Raw genomic sequence first — 23814 nt, forward strand, 5'->3', positions numbered from 1 at the left:
ATTTTAGCTAATCATAATTATGTATTAAAGACCATATTTCTTTGCAGTAATGTTTAAAAATAATCTCAATAACCAATGTTCATGATCTCATTTTGCAGGGCCTCGAAGGTGTCATTAAGTATCAATGGAATGCATTGCATGTTGAACAATGAGATGGAATTAAAAATTACACATCGGATATTATTGTACAGGTATATATATACAATCTTGGTTTATAGTATTATTGCCACCAGCATATAAAAATTCTTGATATTTATGCATAGAAAAAAATAAAAAGAAAAGGAAAAAAGCAATACAGCCACTTCAATTACTTGCAATTTCTGTTTCTTTAATTTACACTTCGTATACTATTGCAAGTTATGACTGTTATTGATGTTTATCTTTTATAGCGTTCAAGATACTATTGCAAGTTATGACTGTTATTGATGTTTATCTTTTATAGCATTCAAGTAATGATGTTTATGTTTTATACCTTTTGATGATACTGTCCCTTAAAAGGTACTTTAAAAGGTTTATTTTTCGTGGATTAGAGATATATCACTTGAAGACGTCATCATGATTAGCTTACATTGAAGTTCTCATTATGTACCAGTCTTTTAATCTGAAATAACAAATTATTGGATGCAGGGTGTGTTAAGAATTTCGTTGACCAATATATCAGGTGTAAGATTTTTAAAAAAATAAAATAAAATATGCCGATATTTTTGTTATTCACAGATATTTTAGTGACGGACCAAATCCGTCGCTAATTTCTAAACAAGTTGAAAGACACCGACGGATTTGAGGTCCGTTGTTCTATTCATATTAGCGACGGACCTTATCCGTCGCTAATATTTTTAATGACAACAATCATGTTTTGTTGAATTTTTGCAACGAATTTTTTATTTTTTGTGACAAATCTTATCCGTCGGTAATATGCAACGAACCTTATCCGTCGCAGATTAAACGATAGATTTTATCCGTTGAAAAAAAAAAAAACAACCCAGTAAATAGCGACGAACGAAATCCATCGTTTATTGGTTTTACGACGGATTTGGTCCATCATAAATTCACGATTTTAGCGTAGTGGAACACTCCTAAATTGCATAGAAATACCTTGAAGGCATCTTTCTGATCTTCTGCCAATACCTCATCCTTAATTTTCTCACTTACAAACTCCTAAACATTACAAAATCAAATTTTAACATCAATGCTGGAAAGAAACAAAACTTTATGCACCCAAAAGCATAGGAAACACATACTGTTCTTGGATCAGTGCACCAATGTAAATGTAAATTAATGATGATTACAGTCATCGATCAGCAGAGTTTTAAATTTATTAGGTCAGAAAATATTACGAAGATTTCTCTATTTCTCAATTCTTTTGAATTCAAGGTATCTGGATATGGAGCCAGAGAAAGCTTCCAGCACCATTCTATGGGAAGTTTCAGCAGCATCACCAAAACTGCAACAAACAACCTGAATGTGAGTGACTATTGTGATGATGATTGGGTTTAAAACAGAGTTTTACTACTGCCTTTTTTGAGAAAATCCTGGGAAATGAAAATCAAATTCAAAGCTGTTTTTTTCACTAACAGTGGCTAACTTAATTTCCATGTAGTCAGAATTCATTTCCAAAGTATTCTCTTAATCCAAACTATAAAGGCTGGTTTGGCAATGTGGATTTCAAATCAAGTGGATTTTAGCCTCTATGGAGCAAAGTGGATTTAAAATCATAACTTTGATACAGGAGTTCAGAAAGAGCTACAACTGGGTGGGGTTTGCACGTGCCAAAGTTCAAACAACCATAGCACTGTAGTGCATCAAAGAGATAGTGCCATAAATCCACACAATATGTTCAAAGTGACAAATAATTTCAAATTTTACCTTTTTTTATGAGAAGAACACAGAAGAAAAAGAGCTAGATAAATTTTACCTTTTTATGAAAATCCAACTGATGTATCATAACACAGTGTTTCATAGCAGACTGCAGAAATGAAAAGAACATTTATAAAGACAAAATCTAATTACACCTTTCAACAAATAGAGTTATTTTCAAAATGAGCATACTTAAAATAGAGAAAATGATTTTTTAGAACTAAATTGAGAAATGACAAGATTTGATATGCTATATGAAGTTGTAGGCAACTCAATGGGTGCTCCTGACTCCTGACCATCCAATTGATGGCAATCAAATGGACTACTAAAACAAAAATGTCAGTGGTGAAATGGTTTGTGGGAGTAAGCTTAAGGGTTGTTTGGCTCCTAGGAATCTAACACCTGGGAAATGGATTCCATGATTGAGGGACTGAATTTGTGTTTGGGTCCTAGGAAAGGACTATAATGAACTCCCATGGGAATCCAATTTGCATGACTCTAGAGAGTTCTAATGAACAATGAAAAGTGGTAGTATTAGCTAAGACATATCATTAACTTCTTCTTTTTTGACAAATTACTATGCTTCCATGATTGACGAGGCAATTGAGAAACTTACCAGGCTGCTGTTGTGGGGAATTGTCGTTTTGGGGAGCTGGTGGTGACTGCTCCCTCTTGCTGGCATACCTTTTTATCTCTTTCTTTTCACTAGAAGAGAAACAAGGAAAGCAACTCATTTCTAAAATCTGATTTCTGAACAAAGTAACCATGTAGTTCTTCCCAGTACCGTACTTTTCAAACCAAAAGCTGAGCCTTTAGCACCGTACTTTTCAAACTAAAAGTTGAGCCTTTGGCACCATACTTTACAAGAAGTGTTGTGATATCAAGTGTTGTGATATCTACATGAGATTATATTATGTATCCATTACTACACATCAAGTGTTGTGATATCTGCATGCTTGCATTTTTTACAATAGTTCAACACTTTAAATGTAAAGTCAAAAAGTCTTGTTTGATTTTTTATTATCAAAAGCATTACAAGGAAATGTAGAAGAAAATACCAACAGAAGGGAAGCAAACATGTACTTGGACTCACTACAAGGGTAATCTTTCAATGATGGCCCACTGCTTCTGATAATCACTACAAGGGTAAGAAAATTACAAAAAGTAAGACTCATGAGATTGACATATGTACAAATAGTGACAAAACTAGCTGATAATGACAAGAGGCTAAGACATCAAATTATTTATGAAAAACGGGAAAGAACAAAGATAAAATAAATAGTTAAAAACTTTACCATTTCAATATTGAACCTTGCAGTGCAACATTAATCTGTGGGGTTAAAAATACATCGGCCTACATATAAAAATCTCAAGTTAGTTGGGCCTTTGAGGTCCTCAGATGGTAGTAGAAGAAGCCATTACTAATACATTTTATAGGAATACTCTTGAAATTAGCCATCAAGCATTTTAAAAAATGTCTCTCAGAAAATGAATGAAAGGTACACAACTCACCTTGATGCCCATTCTCCCTCCTCCTTTACCCGGGCTTGGGACTGGCAATGCAAAGAGTTGCATTAGCGGAGTTAAAAAGGGGCTTAGGCTCCATTTGGCTTGTGACGACCAAATGGAGTCTAATATGTTTAAATATAGAGTACAAAATTCATTTAAAATTACAAAAACCAAACCAAACAACATATAGAGTAACTAGAAAAAACATGCAGACCATCAATATGTTGAACTATAAAGTACCAAATTAGTTCAAAATTAAGGAAAAAACAAGCCAAGCATCATATAAAGTAACTAAAAAAATCATGCACACCAAGTTCAATTATAGAGTACTAAATTTGTTCTAATTATTGAATTCTCAAATATTCCTTCCTCTATTGCACAAATGATCTCGGACCGGCCTCTCCAAGTGTAGATGTGAACTCATCTTCTTTCCACAAACGAGTGCCAGGATGTATAATCTCAGTCAGGATAATAACAAAAGCATCCTCCTCCAACGGTCAGCAATGGACAACTACATTTGGATCAACTTCGTGTACTTGACCACAAGCAACTACATAACAATTTCCCCAACCAAGCAAGTCGCGTCTCTTACCGATATATATAATATCCGGCTACATGTACACATATAAAATGGCATTGGTATTGTTATCATTTATAAAATAATTTTAAGTTCAATACAGTAACAAATTTACACTTGCATACCAATGATGCCTGAGTAGATCTAGCGAGTGTTGGTGATGAGAGTTTTTGAGTAGATTGTGCCTATTGCTGCATCTCCATCCAGGCCTTCATCTCGGCCAATGTTTTCTTTGTCTTAGATATCTCCTGCACTAGGCTCTCTCTTTCTTTTATCAAATTCTCTACCCTTGAATGGGCAGGGGCTGACATCTTTAGTCCTGTCTTGCTTATTGAGCAACCTAGACCCCGCATTCATCCTCTACTGTCAAAACCAACCACCTATAAAATATTACAAATCAAGTTATTAGAAAATTCATAATTACTATGAATCTCACTATAATTTTTAAATTTTATTATTACCTGTGTAAGGGCATTATCAATGTCGGTCATCTTAGAAGTAAGATTGCTACAATAAAGCTCATCTAATTTTTCCTGTGACAAAATACAAATGAATGTAAAATAATTCAAAGTTATACATTGGCATTTCATAAAGGTACTGGTTAGTGAAAGTGCCTTGGTTTGTCAATTAGCGTGAATGTTGGATCAGTCAGACAACAGAGCCTCATAGGAAGATCAATTCAAAGCATCTACCTCAACTGGATGTGTGTAAGTTCACCATAAGTAAATCTAAGCCTCACATCCCATGTCCTAAAACACCAGGTGAATAAAACCCTTAAAACAAGTTAGAACTTTATAGGGTTTAAAGTGAGAAAACTTTTTCGAAAATAGAAAATCTCTAAGTTTTCCTTGCTTTGTCGATTTTGTCGATACACGTCTAGATAGAATCAACCTGCTCTGTCGAGTCCTCGATGCTTAAACGATATCATCGAAATGAGGACAAAAGTGTCCAGCAACCACATATATCTTTAGACTGATTTATTGATATATCGATCTACCCATCGATATCATTGATATTTAAATCTCGAGTCTATCGAAACTAACTCGATAATATCGACAGAAAAATATCCGACGCCCCTATTTTTACTTAAGAAAATCACATGTGCATCAATATATTGAAGTCGTTCTTGATACCATTGAAGTTCAAATCTCGATGATATCGGAGGGCTCTCGATATTATCGGTCATGGGCGACTAGTCTTCCAGCAAAATATTTTAGGATGTTTATTTAGGATCGAGGTTCTCTCGATAGAATCGATATTCAAATATCGATGATATCGATACAGTTTCGATAGCATCGAACAGGGACAAAAACTGTCCAGCAAGCTTAAATGAAAATCCTCTGGATTTATCGATGCATCGACACTCTATCAATATCATCGATATTCAAATTCCGATGATCTCGATGGTCCCTCGATCATTCTTATAAACCTGAAATATTTTAAAGCAAGTCTCTCTCATTTTTCAAATGTCGAGGAATCGAACCTTGCATCGATAGAATCGGAGTTCAAAATCCAATGACATCGATATGAGTCTCAATTCCCTCGACTAGCTGGCAGTTGGTTTCAAAAGCGTATGACATTTGAGTTTGTGTTATCGAGTGGTCATCGATGCTATCGAGTGTATATGCTCGATGATATCGACCCTGCTTGATGATATCGAACTCTATTATAAATGTGACCATTTTATATTTGTTGGAACCTTTTGGCTATATAAAGAGAGCTTGTCTTTTGATGCTGCGAGAGAGAAAGAAGAGAGTGCTTTTAAGTGTTTTACCTTATATCATATGACCAAAGCCCTTTCTCTCAAGGAAGTTCATCCTCCAATCCACCCTCATCATTGATATTCAATAGAGTGGATTGGGGAATGAACTTCCGCATTCAAGGATCCTCCATCTACTACCTTAATGGCAAATTATTGAGCTGGGATGCCTTGAATGCATAACCAAAATCACTCTATCTTCCTTATAGGAAAACATTTTATAGAGTAGGATTCGATTTTAATCTTGACCCAACCCGAAGCCTCGTATTGGTACATCATTTGTGTTGCAGATCAAGGAAGTCGAAGATTTTTCATCAACAAGGAGGAGATCTTCGTCAATGCGCTGAATGGGACTCATCCAGTTATTTGTAAGTAACTAGAGTCTAGAGGACACTTGTGATCATTCCTTTGTAGGATTGGGTCTAAGGTGTTTCTCACCCTTGCAAGTCCTCTAGGAGGCATTCGGCGGGAGTGTACGTAGTGGGTGTGTTGTGTGGACCCTTGCTTTGTGGAGAGCATAAACATCTAATTGAAAGTTAACCTATCTAAAACCTTAAGTTAGAGGTGAACCGAGGGAAACCTCAGGGTCTTGTGGAAGATCCTTGGCCAGTGTGCCTAAAAGTGGGTGCGTCGTGTTGACCCTTGCTCGTGAGAGCATAAACAGTCAGCCTCAATGTAGGTTGTAAAGGTTGAAGGTGAACCTAATTTAAAACCTTATGTTTGAGGTGAACCGCTGTGAAACCTCATTAGTGAAATCCAGTACACTCAAGGGTTGAGTGCGGTTACCAGGAGTGGAGTAAACAAGTAGTCGAACCACTATAAAAATGACTATGTTTGAGATTGCTATTCTGTTGATTGTGTGATTTACTTTAATATTTTCATATCTGAATATCTGAGATCACACCTCACACACATACACAGTCATATCCATCATAAACTAGTTTACATATTGTTCACTTCTTGAATAGTTTGGGATTGGATCCTCTACGGGGCTTGCAAGCCGGTAGAGTTACTCTTGAGTAATCCTGATAAGCGTCTATCATTAGGATTAGTGTAATAGGATTTTAAATAAATCATAAAAACTTTAAAATGTCCTATTCACCCCCCTTTAGGACATATTGGCATATTTCTACTTCAACTAAAGTGGTCTTCACTGCAATTTCAATTGGTATCAGAGCGGGTCTCTCTTTAAGGGCTTCACTGCCTAGAGAGTGATCTTAACTGAAGTTAGAATCATGATAAAAAAAAGGTCTTAGAGGATGTGGCAGATGAAAACAATTGCCTTGTAATCCATACTGCTCTGAAAGTTGGTAATAGTTCAAAATGGTACCTTGACAATGGATGCTCCAGACACATAACTGGTGATCAAACTCATTTTTATGAGTATTCAAACTTTGATGGAGGATCAGTCACATTCGAAGATGGTAGCTCAGCTAAAATTGTTGGATAAGGAACAATAGATGTACCAGGCCTTCCAAAAATCAAACATGTCCTCTGTGTAGAAGGTCTGAAACATAATCTCCTCGGTATCTCCCAAATCTGTAATAAAGAACATGTGGTCACTTTCTCAAAGGATGTGTATAGGATTTTAGATCATATAGGAAAATCTCTCATAAAAGGTTTACATACTAGTGATAACTGTTATGTCATTGCAAGTACAAATGAGAGTGTGCTATCCACAAAGTGTAATATGGCTGTAAAGAATGAATCCAAATTATGGCACCAAAGGTTGGGACATGTTCACTACCGAAATTTAACCAAGCTCAGCTCAAAAAATTTGGTTAGAGGACTTCTCAAGATTAGAAAAGAAGAAAAAGTTGCCTGTGAAGAATGTCTAAAAGGAAAACAGATAAAAGTCGGCCACAAAAAGACAACCACCATAGCAACAACAAAACCCTTGGATTTGGTGCATATGGATCTGGTCGGTCCAACCAAAGTAGAAAGCCACGGCAAGAAAAGATATTTTCTGGTGGTAGTAGATGACTACACCAGATTCACTTAGGTTGCATTCCTTCGAGAAACATCAGATGCCTTTGAGGAATTTGTAATCTTGGCAAAGCGACTACAAAATGAAAAAGGATATTGCATTAATTGCATCAAAAGTGATCATGGTGGGGAATTTGAAAATGAAATTTTTGAAAAATATTGCAATGAAAAAGGAATTCGTCATGAATTCTCGGCCGCAAAAACCCCACAACAAAATGGAGTCGTTGAAAGGAAAAATCGAGTATTGCAGGAGATGGGATCAGTTATGCTAAACGGAAAAGATATGGAAAAAAGTTTCTAGGTAGAAGCTGTCAATACTGCTTGCTACATCATAAATAGAGTATATCTTAGAGCAGACTTGAACAAAACTCCATACGAATTATGGTATGGGAAACTACCTTGTGTGAAATATTTTCGGGTGTTTGGTAGTAAATGCTACATCTTAAGAGACAGAGATCACCTTGGAAAATTTGAGTCTAAAAGTGATGAAGGAATTTTTCTGGGGTATGCCATGATTAGTCGTGCTTATAGAGTGTACAACTTAAGAACTCTCACTATTCAAGAGTCTGACAATGTGGTAATTGATGATCATTCTCATGAAGAAGATACCCCAGTAAATGAATTAGAAGATGATGTAGATTCATGCATACTAGAAAAATCTAATAACAAATCTCCATCATCCATTGAACCTCAACCATCATCTGACATACCCATCATAAAGGATCACCCTCGAGAGTAAATTATTGGAGATCCAAGTGACGGTGTGAAAACTAGACGACAGATAGAAAATATCTATAGTCATTTATGCTTTACCTCAAAGATTGAACTCAGAAATATTGTAGAAGTTCTTCAAGATGAACACTAGATAAATGCTATGCTAGAAGAACTTCAACAATTCCAGAGAAATGAGGTATGGAAATTGGTTCCCAGACCAACTGATACAAATATCATTGGAACTAAATGGGTCTTCAAGAATAAATCAGACGAGTCAGGCAATGTAATCAGAAACAAAGCAAGGCTAGTTGCTCAAGGGTACTCACAGATAGAAGGGATTGATTTTGATGAGACATTTTCCCCTGTTGCTCATCTTGAGTCTATTAGAATTCTTATGTCCGTTGCATGCACACTAAAGTTTAAACTATTCCAAATGGACATTAAGAGTGCTTTTCTTAATGGGGATCTTGTTGAAGAAGTTTACGTAGAACAACCAAAAGGATTTTTGGATCCTAAGCACCCCCATTATGTTTATCGTCTGGACAAAGCTCTGTATGGTCTCAAACAAGCACCACGTGCTTGGTATGAATGATTAACAAAATTTCTTTTAGCCCATGAATTCTGTAGAGGAAGTGTAGATAAGACACTGTTTACCCAGAGAACAAAGAACTCATTGCTCATTGCACAAATTTATGTGGACGATATAGTCTTCAGTTCAACGAGTGAAGATGTTGCTCTCAAATTTGCCAACCTCATGAAATCTGAATTTGAAATGAGTATGGTTGGTGAATTAAACTTCTTTCTAGGATTGTAGGTCAAGCAGCTATATGATGGAATCTTCATCTGTCAGACCAAGTATGCAAACAATTTGGTGAAAAGGTTTGGTCTCGAATCTGGTTGCTCGTATCACACTTCCATGAGCACCATACTCAAACTTTCCAAAGATATAAATGGCAAGAGTGTGGACCAACATCTCTACCGGAGTATGATAGGCAGCCTACTATATCTCACTACTAGTCGTCCTGATATATCTTTTAGTGTGGGAGTATGTGCTCGATATCAAGCAGATCCTAAGGAATCTCACCTAACGGCCGTTAAGAGGATCATTAAATACATAGCAGGAACTACCTCCTTCGGACTGTGGTATCCATTTGAAACATCCACCATCATCGCTGGATACTCTGATGCTGATTGGGCAGGAATTTTGGATGATCGAAAATCAACAAGCAGAGGATGTTTTTATGTTAGAAACTGTCTAGTCTCCTGGTAGAGTAAGAAGCAAAACTCAATATCATTATCCACTGCCGAGGCTGAATACATTGCCACTGGAAGTTGCTGTGCACAACTCCTTTGGATGAAACAGATGTTATTGGACTATGGGATTAAACAACCCATGATGAGTCTTTTTTGTGATAACATAAGCGTAATCAATATTTCAAAGAATCCTGTCCAACATTCTCGGACCAAGCACATTAACATCCGTCATCATTTTATCCGAGAACTTGTTGCTGACAAGATTATTACATTAGACTATGTTTCCATAGAAAAGAAACTAGCAGATATCCTCACCAAACCTCTTGATACAAATAGGTTTAGTGCCCTTCAAAAATCCATTTGAGTATGCACTCATTAAAAAATATCCCAGTGAACATGAGCCATATAAGTAAATCTTCACACTGGGACATTCATGGTTAAGTGTCAGCCACAAGTCTAAACCACTTGTATTAACCATGTCAGTTTTGGAATGCCGGATTATAACATTTTCAATATTATCTGAACTGTGTCGATAACATCAAAATTTACATTTTGATAATGTTGATATTCAACATCGAGGAAATTGAAGAATCTAGGGAATGCAAGGTAATAACCAGCGGTCCTTCCCAACGGTTGGACTAACCTAATTTCCACTGGATATTGGCACTTTCCAAATGATCATCAGCACGGTCTTTAACTTCATTTTAACGTGTGATCGATACCATCGATGAGGGATTGATATGATCGATAGAGCTGCTATAAGAACGAGGGTGTATTCAATTTCAAAACTCTCATATCCCTTTCATTCTCTGGTTGCTTCTTCTTACCTTTCCTTGTCCCTCACACTAAAAAATCATGATCAAAGGCAAAGGTAAGTCTCTTTCTTCAAAATTAAAGACCAAGCAACCTAGCGAGGATTAACTCATTCTGGCAGAAAGACATCCAGCCACTATTGTTGAATGTCTGGTTCTTAACAGTGCCGTCGAGCCCTTCGGCGTAGACCTCCTCCTTGAAGTGATAGGATGGCAAAATATTCTGAATCTTGGTGGTTCTTATCAAAGAGGAGTGATCCATAAATTCATCAGTAAAAGTCATGTTATTCGTGATGATCCACCATGTATTCAAATCGACTTCTTGCATTAGTCCAAACACATCACTCCCATCACCTTGGGTAACCTTCTCGATCTCGAGGTCACTCAAATTCCAGTAACCAATCGCAATCTCAATGGTCTAGGTGTGTGGGGAGAGGTGACTCGCGCACTATGTCAAGGGACCACTATCTCTCGAAATGATGATAATTCACTTCATATTAATCATCTTGGACCCACTTTTAAAATCCTCCATAACATTTTTGGGTCCAATGTCTATCCATGTGATGTGAATGGTAATCATCTTTCTCCCTTTGTGCTAAATGTGATGTATGATGTGTTTCAAGAAGTTCAGGTGTGCCTCCTAATGCTTCTTCTCAAACAGTTAATTCATGTCATCTAAGGCAACCATCAGAATACACTCGCTTTTCCTGTACTCATTTGTAAACTAGCTCATCATGTTGGTCTCCCTGCCACATCTGATGTCATCCATCTAGAAGCCTAGTTTGATAGTGATGCAGCCCAGGTAGCTCCGCAGTTATGTCTCCCTTCATCTCCTCCAGAGAATAGTGCTCCTCTGCAGTCGGCTGCTCAACCTTCATGTCCTTGGGGATCTAATCGAACGCCACTGTTAAGTCTGGAGTCTATCACAAATCGCCAAGCTCATCACCTCGAACATCACCTACTGAATGGGATGGCTACTATGGAGGAGCACATTTACAACTGTGAGAGGTGACTCACCATGATTGAAGACAAAGTCGATGCTCTTTAACAAACCAGCCAGCAAGTGGTAGACTTTCTCTCACATGGTGATCCTCAGGGATGGTAGGAGCTAACTGGGAAAGTTCTATGTTGCTGCGGCTTTTCACAGTTTTTTTGGTGCCCATGGATGGTCTTTTTTTTTGGATAACTGTTAATCTACTACTGTCTGTGGCAGTATGTGTTTTGGATATTTGGATATGGCCGTTATAATTTAATATTTTTACTGCTATGATTATGTTTCATCTGTCCCCTAGTTTATCTCATTTCTGATATAGAGTGCATGTGACTTTCATGATTATTTTACTCCTATCACTGCTCTATCTAATCTACTATGCATACATACTTACTGCAAATGATGTCTGATTAAACTGATTTGATTATCTTACATCTATCTATTATATGCATATTCCTCTGAATAAATAGTTCTCCCAAATACTTCTAGCTTCAGTCAATATCAACTGTTATATCTTTGTCAATGACAGATAAAAAGGGGGAGAATAGTTCAAACACCCCATCAACATATTCGTTTGAGTATGGTATTACAGGTGTAAGGGGGAGCAGTCCATCAAGAAAAGAGGAGTCCGCAGTAAGGGTGTAACGCCCTGAAATTCGGGGGTCGACCATAACTCAGCTCTCGAGTTCCAAAACATCACTTATGCGACATATTTGATGATGGATGTATGTTGTCTGTATTAGTGCATAAAACATGGAATAGATTAAGCCAAAGTGCAGATATAAATCAGGGATAAGTGAAGAAAGCAAGCGGAAGACTTAAAGAAATATATGTGTGTACATGTGTGAATCCCTGAAATACATACACATACCAGGTCGTAATGTAAGTGTTATTATCAAAAATTACAAGTATCAAATTACATCATTTAATTCCCAAAAGAAATCACAGCATCCCGCGCATCCGAACAAGGCTCACTAGAACCCGCCTGAAAACTGCATGAAAAAGAAAGCAGCCTCATCATCCTCAATCTCCGACTTTGCCTCAAAGGTTGCATCAACATTTGCAACATCAAAAACTAAGACAGAGTCTGGTAAGTGTTTAACACCGCCCCAGAACGTGGGAGTGAGTGATCAACTCAGTGGAACAATAAAGCACAGGTTAACATGTTATCAGTTCAATCAAGCAGTAATGATAAAGCAGAACAATTAAACATGTCCTAAGTACTCTTGTTAATGCAAGGATGTATGCAGAATGATGCGTGCTCTCACTCGTACACCCTCAGCGTCTTCATCTTACGTTACGCATGACATCACCTCAAAGTGCGCCACGTCTACAAAGCACATGCAAATGCGGTGCATGAACATGATTACCAAGTTGTTATTAGTCCTTTTCATGCAGCAGGATTGGGAAGCTAAGGTACCTTCCTCATATCACCATCCAATCAGTGATCCATTCTAGGGTCGTCAGTACTAGACATCTCATACAATCTTATGGTTGTAGGTCGTTGCAAAGGGCTCGTCACCAATCAATGCACGCCTATCATACCTTTGTTACCACAATAAAGTTCGTCACATCAATGCGGTATCTAGGTATGCTCGAGGTCACTACAAAGGGCTCGTCACCAATCAATGTAGGCCGACAGCGCGAATATAGTATCCCATACCACCATAATCAACTCACGAGTTTGGTTGCTCACTGGTCACTACGGGGAGGCTCGTCACCCCAGCGTAGGCCGACAGCTCGACCACGGTGTCCCATACCACCATGTCCGGCTCATAAGTCTTAGCGGATCAAGGTACCATGGTTAATAGGATTTCATTGGTAAGTTCGGTACCCTAGATTCAAACAGTAGCGTCCATATACGGTGAACATACATCGGACAATCGGGTTACTTGACGAACTTGACTAGCATGAGCACACGTTGAGTTGAACGACAGAAAGTGCGCAAACACTCCACGTGGCCAAACCACTGCTGACAACTCTAATACGACTCGGGTTCGTCTAATCACGTCCTACGTGGTGAAAGCAATCTCAGCCACGAACTTAAGGCTAACTATCGATTTCCTAGACTATTCATAGTCCCAAACACATTACACTACAACAGATATACGTATTGCATGTAGAACAGTAATGGAACAACAACTTCAACCATGAAGCATATGATTACTTGAAGAATATCAACTTAACATGAATGTAAGCATAAGTAATGCTTGAACTTAAACAACAAGGAATGTAACTTGCATGAAGGAAATCATACACACTAGTGGGAGAGTTGAGAATCGCTTCTCAACGCCCATACTAGGTTGATATATCACACTTTAGATCATTCAGATATTTCTACAAATACTTAGAATACATAAAGCAACATACATGACGTATGTTGAAATGCACGCATTTGGACAATTCCTTTTGCCAAGGAGTTGCCGCACATATAATTAGCATAAGTACACGATAAATAATCATGGCAATCACATGTTCATATTTTATACACATACGGTACTTTATACATACACAGAATACATAAATCTCAATATAACACATGCATATCAGGAACGCAGAATAAACATAACATTTGGCATGTGAAAACTCATCCATAGCAAGAATAAACCATTCACTGGCATTGAAAGCCTTGAAAACCATAACTTATACTATTAAAGTCCGCACCTTAATCCAAAAAAGAACACCGAACTGATTTCAGACGATATGTCTTCGTCAACGGCGACAAGATAACCTAAGGCAAGAATAGAAATGAGCTACAACAACACAAAGACTATTCTAAGCTCTAAAACAGATTAGGGTTAGGTTAACTTACCCAAAGATGAACTCAGAATCGCCGGAATAACTATTCAAAAGTGAAGGTTTAAGGATGAAGAAGAACAGGAAAGAATCTAAGATGATTCACCAACTTCTCTCTCACTTTCTCTCTCTTTTCCTCTCTCTTTCTTAGTGAGGGTTAGGAAATTCGTATGGAAAAGAGAGCTAGGGTTTTAAGGTCTATATATAGCCATAACGTTGATGAAAATAACCCTAGGGCCAAGGTATACTTAGGGTATAACCAAAACAGGCCTCTCTCGATCCAACGGAGCACTTCCGGTGGGCCTATTACCACGAAAGGTCAGATTTAAGCTCACTGACCATGGATCTAGGTCAAGCTGAGTTTTCGTACCGACCGGATCTTCAGATCAGCCGTGGCAGACCACACTCAATTCAACGGTCACCAAATCTCGATCAGGACCACAAGCACTAGGACATGCCTGGGCCACCTTCCCTGATCAGAGGGTGAAATTGGGTCAGAATCCAACGGTCAGATAGCTTAAAATCGTCGCGCAAGCGACACGACTCAGATTTCGTAAAATCTTATTATATTTTCAACCGTTCTCACACTCTTCACTCCGAACTCAATCAAATCGACCCAGAACATCACATGGACTTGATTTTCGAGGTGATGGTCAAGCCCAACATGGTGACTGCAACAGCCTAAGATCATCACTATCGGACTTTCGACGCGTGGTCCAGGTCCGATCCAGATCTTCCAAAAATTCTCAAGAACAACTGGATTTAGCGACGGATCCCAAATTTCAGAGTAACCTAGCGCTAACCATTCTACAGGTTTTGAGTCATGCAGATCCAATTTAAAGTGATTGATGCAAATTTCACAAGAAATCGAGTATAGTGCTAATTACCCCAAAAACAACTTCTAAGGAAAATAGAGGTAGTACTCGGGTCTTGGCACAAAATTTTTCTGGGTCATTACAAAGGGGGAGTAGCTTCTGAATATGTTGTGTGTGTAACATTGTTAGCATTGTAAATTTGTATAAAGTGTATGTGCACACAATTTAGGATGTCAGTATAGAAGCTGTTATAGGGTGCTTTGGTATTTTTTCACGTAATTGACATAGGGGAAATTGAAAGTGCCCTGGTTTGTCAATTAGCTTGAATGTTGGGTCAGTCAGACTACAGAGCCTCATGAGAAGATCAATTCAAAACGTCTGCCTCAACTGGATGTGTGCAAGCTCACCATAGGTAAATCTAAGCATCACATCCCATGTCCCAAAACACCTGGTGAATAAAACCCTTAAAACAAGTTAGAACTTTATACGGTTTATAATTGAGAAAACTTTTTCGAAAATAGAAAATCTATAAGTTTTTCTTCCTTTGTCGATTTTATCGATACACGTCTTAATAGATTCGACCTGCTCTGTCGATGTCCTCGATGCTTAAACGATATCATCGAAATGAGGACAAAAGTGTCCAGCAACCACATATATCTCTAGACTGATTTATCGATATATCGATCTACCCATCGATATCATTGATATTTAAATCTCGAGTTTATCGAAACTGACTCGATAATATCGACAGACAAATCTCCGGCGCCCCTGTTTTTACTTAAGAAAATCACATGTGCATCGATATATCGAAGCCGTTCTCGATACCATCGAAGTTCAAATCTCAATGGTATCGGAGGGCTCTCGATATAATCGGTCATGGGCTCCAAGTCTTCAAACAAAATATTTCAGGATGTTTATCTATGATCGGGGGTCCCTCGATAGAATCGATATTCAAATATCGATGATATCGATACAGTTTCGATAGCATCGAACAAGGACAGAAACTGTCCAGCAAGCTTAAACGAAAATCCTCTAGATTTATCGTTGCATCGACACCTTATTGATATCATCGACATTCAAATTTCGATGATCTCGATGGTCCCTCGATCATTCTTGTAAACCTGAAATATTTTAAAGTAAGTCTCTCTCATTTTTCAAATGTCGAGGAATCGAACCTTGCATCGATGGAATCGGAGTTCAAAATCCAATGACATCGATATGAGTCTCGATTCCCTCGACCAACTGGCAATTGGTTTCAAAAGCATATGACATTTGAGTTTGTGTCATCAAGCGGCCAGTCGATGCTATCGAGAGTATACGCTTGATGATATTGACCCCGCTCGATGATATCGAACTTTGTCATAAATGTGACCTTTTTATATCCATTGGTACCTTTTGCTTATATAAAGAGAACTTGTCTTTTGATGCTAGGAGAGAGAAAGAAGAGAGTGCTTTTGAGTGTTTTACCTTATATCATATACCCAAAGCCCTTTCTCTCAAGGAAGTTCATCTTCCAATCCACCCTCATCATTGATATTCAATAGAGTGGATTGGGGAATGAACTTCCGCATTCAAGGATCCTCCATCTACTACCTTAATGGTAAATCATTAAGCTGGGATGCCTTGAATGCATAACCAGAATCACTCTATATTCCTTATAGGAAAACATTTTATAGAGTAGGATTCCGTCTTAACCTTGACCCAACCCGAAGCCTCGTATTGGTACATCATTTGTGTTGTGGATCAAGGAAGTTGAAGATTCTTCATTAACAAGGAGGAGATCTTCGTCAATGCACTGAATGGGACTCATCCAGTTATTTGTAAGTAACTAGAGTCTAGAGGACACTTGTGATCATTCCTTTGTAGGATTGGGTCTAAGGTATTTCTCATCCTTGCAAGTCCTCTAGGAGGCCTCCGGTGGGAGTGTACATAGTGGGTGCGCTGTGTGGACTCTTGCTCTATGGAGAGCATAAACATCTGGTTGAAGGTTAACTTGTCTAAAACCTTAGGTTAAAGGTAAACCAAGGGAAACCTCAGGGTCTTACGGAAGATCCTTGGCCAGTGTGCCTAAAAGTGGGTGCGTCATGTTGACCCTTGCTCATGAGAGCATAAACAGTAAGCCTTAGTATAGGTTGTAAAGGTTGAAGGTGAACCTAATTTAAAACCTTAGGTTTGAGGTGAACCGCTGTGAAACCTCCTTAGTGAAATCCGGTATACTCAAGGGTTGAGTGCGGTTACCGGGAGTGGAGTAGACAAGTAGTCGAACCACTATAAAAATGACTATGTTTGAGATTGTTATTCTGTTGATTGTATGATTTACTTTAATATTTTCATATCAGAATATCTGAGATCACACCTCACACACATACACAGTCATATCCATCATAAACTAGTTTACATATTGTTCACTTCTTGAATAGTTTGTGATTGGATCCTCTACGAGGCTTGGAAGCCAGTAGAGTTACTCTTGAGTAATCCTGATAAGCATCTATTGTTAGGATTAGTGTAATAGGATTTTAAATAAATAATAAAACTTTATCAAGTCCTATTCACCCCCCTCTAGGACATATTGGCATATTCTTACTTCAACTAAAGCGGTCTTCACCACAATTTCAGTTAGTGGTAGGAGGGGTGCACTTATAACAAGGTTAGGATACTGGACAACTTTGTCCTTGCTTGTATGGGCTCTTAAGTAGACATCACCTCTACCTATCTCGGCATCAGAGGTAAGATTCCTCTCCTTTGCCTTTGGTACATTGGATATTAATGGAGTTAGATGAGTGATTATTCAAAATTAAACTCAATATTAAACTATAATACCTATATTTATAAATAAACAATACATACCATCTGATGGTGAATAATAGTCATGTTGTTCCTCCCAAGACACGCAGGTCCTTTTAGCTTCGACCGATTGACTTTATTCCCTGCGCTTACTCTCTTGAACTCCTCAGTGCTATGTTGATTCACGAAGACCATCCAATCCTCCATAAGGATACCTGGAGGGGCAGAACTATCTCTCACAACTGTAGGATCCTTGTCTTTAATATATTTTGCAGTCAACCTTTTCTTGTAATTCTGCCATGTTTTCTTGATGCGTTGTGTTACGTATGTAAGACTCGCATCTCAACTTTGACCCTCAAACTCATAAGCCTGTAACAATGACTCTATGATCATTTAAATGTGTACATGAGGCACTTGGCGAAAGTCCTGGTATATGATCGGGATATGATTACGGGTGAGGATACCGATATGCGATGCAAATTGCTTCTGGTCAGGACAATCCTCATTCGGTTGCCTGAATTCATTCGTCTTTAGGACTTTTTTTCATATCAGGTTGCTCATATAAAAAACACCCCTAGTAGGACCTCTCTTTCTAGATGAAGAAGAAGAAGCTGGCACAACAATATAAAAAAGAATAACATTTATATAAACACATCGTTGATTACCACCAATATATAAGAAAATTGAAATTTACTTATCTAATTAAGGAGAACTATCATAGACGCTTCTTAATTCCCAACCGTTTTAGGTCCTTGCACTCATTAGCATCATCCTTGGTCTTGTCAGGTGTGTTCAACAACAAGGCGACAAAGATTTCACATATATTTTTCTTGACATGCATAACATCAAGGTTGTGATGCATTGGAATATCTTTCCAATACTCTAGATCAAATAATATAGACCGTTTGAAGAACTACGGTGATTCAACATCACCCGTTAGCTCTTGTCGGCCTCCATCAAGACCCAACTTTGTAATGATCTTCTTCGCTTGGTAGGTATTAGTAGGGGTCTTATTACCGGAAGGTAACACCTTGTTTAGTAGTTGAAGGAGCTCTGTAAAGCTTTTTTCACTCCATCCATGGTTCACCTTTAATTTGAAAAGTTGTACAATAAAAGTCAGCACGGTGAAATATTGGGCCCCTGCGTATATCTCAATCATTGCATCTCGTAGATTTTCTTCAAACTCATCAGTTTCATTTTCTCCAAAGACGCCTTCGACTACAAGGGTCACATTCAGCTCATCCTGTACAACTTCATCTAGGTTATTACCACCGAGTTCTTGAACGGTCATGTTGTGAACCTCATTTAAGTTCAGGACATTGTGGTACTATTGGGAACTTAATGCATACTCAGTACACTTAGGTGATACATGCTCACCATATATGTCCCAAACCCTATAGCTTGGGTCGAATCCATTGTTTATTAGATGTATTTCTAAATCATCATAAGAAATCAGTAATCGTAAACATCTGCAAGTGGTGCATGGACAAAGAATGGTTTCTCTACCAGGAAGGTGTTCTCATGCAAACTTTAAAAAAACTTCTGATTCCAGAAATAAAACAAGGGTTCGGGAAACTTAGTGTCATCCACTTCCTATCTATTATACCTGGATCCTGATTAACCAAGGGGTTCATTTTGAACCTGCACCTTACCAAAAATAATAATTTACTTTTCACCCATTCACGGATCTAATTCTAAACTCATGCATCTATGACTATCATTAGAGTTTAGTCTTTGAATAGCTTTAACTTTTCATGGGCATATCATGAGGAACCCGGATTGCCTACTAACGGTGCTGTGTGGGCCACCGCATGATGTATGTGTTTCATCCATGCCATTCATCCATTTTTCTACATCATGTTAGGGCATGAGACCCAAAAAAGGAAGATCCAAATCTTATGTGGATCACATAAGATGAAACAGTGGTTATTGAATGCCCATTCATTTTTAAGCTCATAACCCACAATGATATGGAAAAATGAATGGACAACATGAATAAAACAAATATATATAGCCTAGGCTTCTGCTAGTGGTGGTGGTGGTGGGTTTTTTGGGCTCATTTTTGTGGTAAATGGATGCTTTCTCATAACCTACTCAGCTTCTGTTAGTGGTAGTGGTGGTGGGGTTTTTTTTTTCAATTTTAATAAAATTATGTTATCGTAAAAATAAAAATAAAAAAGAAGGCAAAGGGAAGACAAAGAATCGGAGTTGGTAATGCATCAATCCAAAGGAAGGGTGGGAACCCTCTTTGTCCTTCACTTTTAAGTCTTTTCTCTTCTTTGATCTAACATGCTATTAAAAATAAAAAGATTCATAAAAAATCATCTAGCCTAAGTTGAGCCTGATAATGCAGCTTTTATATGTATGTTCACTATATGTAAGACATACATACAACTCAAATACACTACTGACCAACGCCAATGACCAATGACCTTGACCTGCACATTTAGAGCTGACTTAATCCACTGGACAAGGGGGAGTCTAGGCATAAACTAGAGCATGGCTTACAAGTCGAAGAACCATAATGGTGGCTCAACTAATTGAAACTCATAAATGTAGCAACTTCTTTTTTTTCTTTTTTCTTTTTTTTGCTTCATTCATGGATCAAAGTACCTGCATCAACTTCTCACCTTCTTTTTTTGCTTCATTCAAGGATCAATGAACTCAAAATATAAAGGGAAAAGGGGAAAAAATAATCTCTCAAGTCCTGCCCATTTGGGTAGAGTCTTTAACGGCTTTAATGGGCCCATCTCCAGGCTTGATAACATAAAAAAAAAAATTGAGAATGAATGGTTATGAAACATCTCTCAAGTCCAACCCATTTGGGTAGAGTCATGAAGCCCATGGGTTGGATTAGTCTTGCATTCAGCCCTGATAATTGCATTGGCTTTATCCATTTGCAATCCCAACAATTAGGCCTAGCACCAATCAACTCCTTCAAAGGTTCTAATTATAAGGATGGCATTGGATCAGGTTGGCCAGCAGCTCAACTTCCCTCACCCACTTCTAAGGTGGGTTTTGTCAAAGTTAATGGGTAGTGGGTTGGTCTTGGGTTAAAAAGTGTGGCCCATTTAAGTAGTATACTCAGCCCAAAATCCAAAATAAATTAATAGATGATAAATATAGATATATACAAATGACGTATAAAGCTTTTAAGTGGGTCAAGTTAGGCTGCTGGTATTGGATCTTAGATTGGGTTTGGGCTGGAATTATTGGGAAATATAGGAACCTATTGGGCTAAGACTGGCAAAGACCTGACCCAAACCAGACCCATTGCCATAGTGGAGGACCCTGCCTAACCGGGCTTGGCTAGGCCTGCACTCAAGCCATGGTCTGGACTTGACCATGATGCCAAGGCAAGCCTGTTGCCGCCTGAACCACGCCCTTGTATGAGCCATGATCGAGCCTTTTAACTCAACCCAACAAAAGCCTAATCCTATTTTTTCTTCATCATCTTAAGAGTGTCAGTGTAGCCCACCTCTCTAGGGACATATAACATGCCATTTCAACCAGCCATTTCAACAAACAGATAGCAGGCCATTTCATCAAACAATTACAATGTATCAAATTTGAAAGACAAATAAAGAGAAGAAGATATCAAACCTATGGAGAGGAGCTTCACGACATGTGTTTCTTTGGGTAGGAGCTTCACGGCTGCTGCAATGGAGAGAGATAGAAGAGCAGCTTCACGGCGTGTGTTTCTTCACGGCTGATGCATTGGAGAGAGAGGGAGGAGAATGAGAGAGATGGAACAAAGATCGGGAGGGAGAGAGAGGATTAGGGAAAGAAGCGATTAGGGAATGGAGAGATTAGGGAATGAGAGAGACACAACCCTTTTTGGGTGTGGCTCTATTTTAAGCGTGCACCTAAATTTGGGCGTCGTCTCACGAATGGACCGTGGACGGTCCTGACAGGGGCTCTGTGGGGCCCATCATGATGTATTTGGTTTATCCATCCGGACCAATAATTTTATTAAATTATTTTAGTTCATGATCCCAAATTTAAGGTAGATTGAAGGCCTAAGTGGACCACACCATAATAAATAAATGTGATTTAATACCCATGTTTCCTACCGTGTGGTCCACTTGGGCCTTCGATCTAGCTAATTTTTTATTTCATGCTCTAAATTAATATTTCCAAATATATAAACGGCTTAGATAGAACATATATTTTTTTAGGCCCCATAGAGCCCCTTACAGCACCATTAATTATTAATGGTGTGTTAATTAATGGTGTGTCAACTTTTTAGCTACGGGCTAAAACCATAGCAACTGTATCTAAAGTTTATATCCGTAATAAAAAAACTAACGTGATCTATATCCTTTGCCCTTTTTGTAGTGGAATATCACTTAAGCCACTTGTGCTACTTGTACGGTTATATATTTGATGGATGAGTAGCTAACTCAGTGTGAATTTCCCTCAAGATTATATACTGCTGCCCTAGCTAAGCATAGTTAAAAATAACAAGGAAGTCAAAACAATCCATGATGCAGTCTTTTTAAATGCATGGATGCATGGATGCACATCGACCTGGGGATGCTCATCCAGTCGGACTTGGGCTCGTCACTTATGCATAAGACTGGTCACTAGCGTAGCATATCACGTACAGCATAGTGCCAAGTCATCAAAATAGGTCGATAGTCAGTGGTCCGGGAGCTAATGAAATGATATCCCAATGAAAAGGGCACGTACTACAACATCTAGAATTAACCACCCCTCATCGCTAATCATGCATTCAAAACATGGATTACCATCATTGACATCGTATGGTCATAGGCCATCGATGCCATATAAGACAACCATCAAAACATGGGACTGGTATTAAATCGCAACGGTAAAAGGATGCTCAGAACATTAAATCGAGATGGCAAAGGGGTTAGGTAAGGTTAAATCAGATCAGTTAAAGCGGTCATTTCCAAGTTACTCAAGCTGTATGACCTATGGATGGTAAATCCTAAATAAATGTTCTGTGTCCCATATAACCTCCAATCGAGGGTCCATTCTTTACCACACTCTATCTTGTTATATCCTAAGCATGGGTTCACATACACAAGGGGGATCACCCACCATTAAGTGTAGTGAATAGAGATCCATAAGCAACTCACAACAATCCATGATAACGCATATAGTTATGGCATGCCAAACATAAGTTGATTAATAATAATCACAATAAGTCATGAAAAGAACTATCAATTGAAGTTCAAATGAAAAACATCATGTATGTAGTTATTGTATGAAATCATGGTGCACAATTGTCAATATAATTCAAGTTTAAGCCATGTATTAAGAATTGATAAAACATCGCAAGCTATGAGATAACATCTGTGATTCTAATAAAGACTATTACTTAAACTAATTTGGAAATGGAAAGTTTAAGGGGAAAAGTCATCACTTGAAGGGTTGTAGCTCCTTTCTTGATTCAATTTTCGGTAGTTAGCTAACGGTTCAATACCATATAATTGATTTCCTAGAATCATTTCCAACCTAAGAGCTTGCATTAGATAGTGTTTCCTAAGATTTAAGCTAACTAATGCATTGAAGTTTTGTGGGGGTTTGAAAGGACCCATGAACAAGGGCAATTGGGCCTGCATTAGAATGACTAGGCCCACCAGGTTTCATCCCAACAAATGGTCTAGATTTAGGCCTGGAATCATCCTTAACCAAGGCCCAAACTAGGCCTGACCTTGGCCCGATATGGCCCAACACCTTGCTGCCCAGTTGTAGTCCAGACTGGGCCTGGACGTGGCCCAATGTTGCTGGCCACTGATGCCCCAGAGATTCTGCTGGACCAGTTTTGGCCCAGCCCGGAAGCCCACCTACTTCTTAAGTGTGGCCCATAGCATAAAGCTGAGTGCGGCCCATTGCAATTTATGGTGAGGCTCACTGAGGTTTATCTTAGGTGCAACCCATTGCAATGAGACCCACCGAGGTTCATCTCAGAAGCGGCCCACAGGCATGTA

The 23814-nt window shown here is 38.4% G+C and overlaps 1 long non-coding RNA gene across 1 annotated transcript in view; it reads left to right on the plus strand.

Moving 5' to 3' along the window:
- Nucleotides 1-192, plus strand: part of LOC131251274 (uncharacterized) — a 33173-nt gene extending 32981 nt beyond the window's left edge. Inside the window, exon 3 of the long non-coding RNA XR_009173711.1 lies at nt 99-192. This is a non-coding gene — a long non-coding RNA (uncharacterized LOC131251274). The remainder of the gene's footprint in view (nt 1-98) is intronic.
- The last annotated feature ends 23622 nt before the right edge of the window (nt 193-23814 follow it).

This window comes from Magnolia sinica, chromosome 7, assembly GCF_029962835.1.
Source record: "Magnolia sinica isolate HGM2019 chromosome 7, MsV1, whole genome shotgun sequence".
NCBI lineage: Eukaryota > Viridiplantae > Streptophyta > Magnoliopsida > Magnoliales > Magnoliaceae > Magnolia > Magnolia sinica.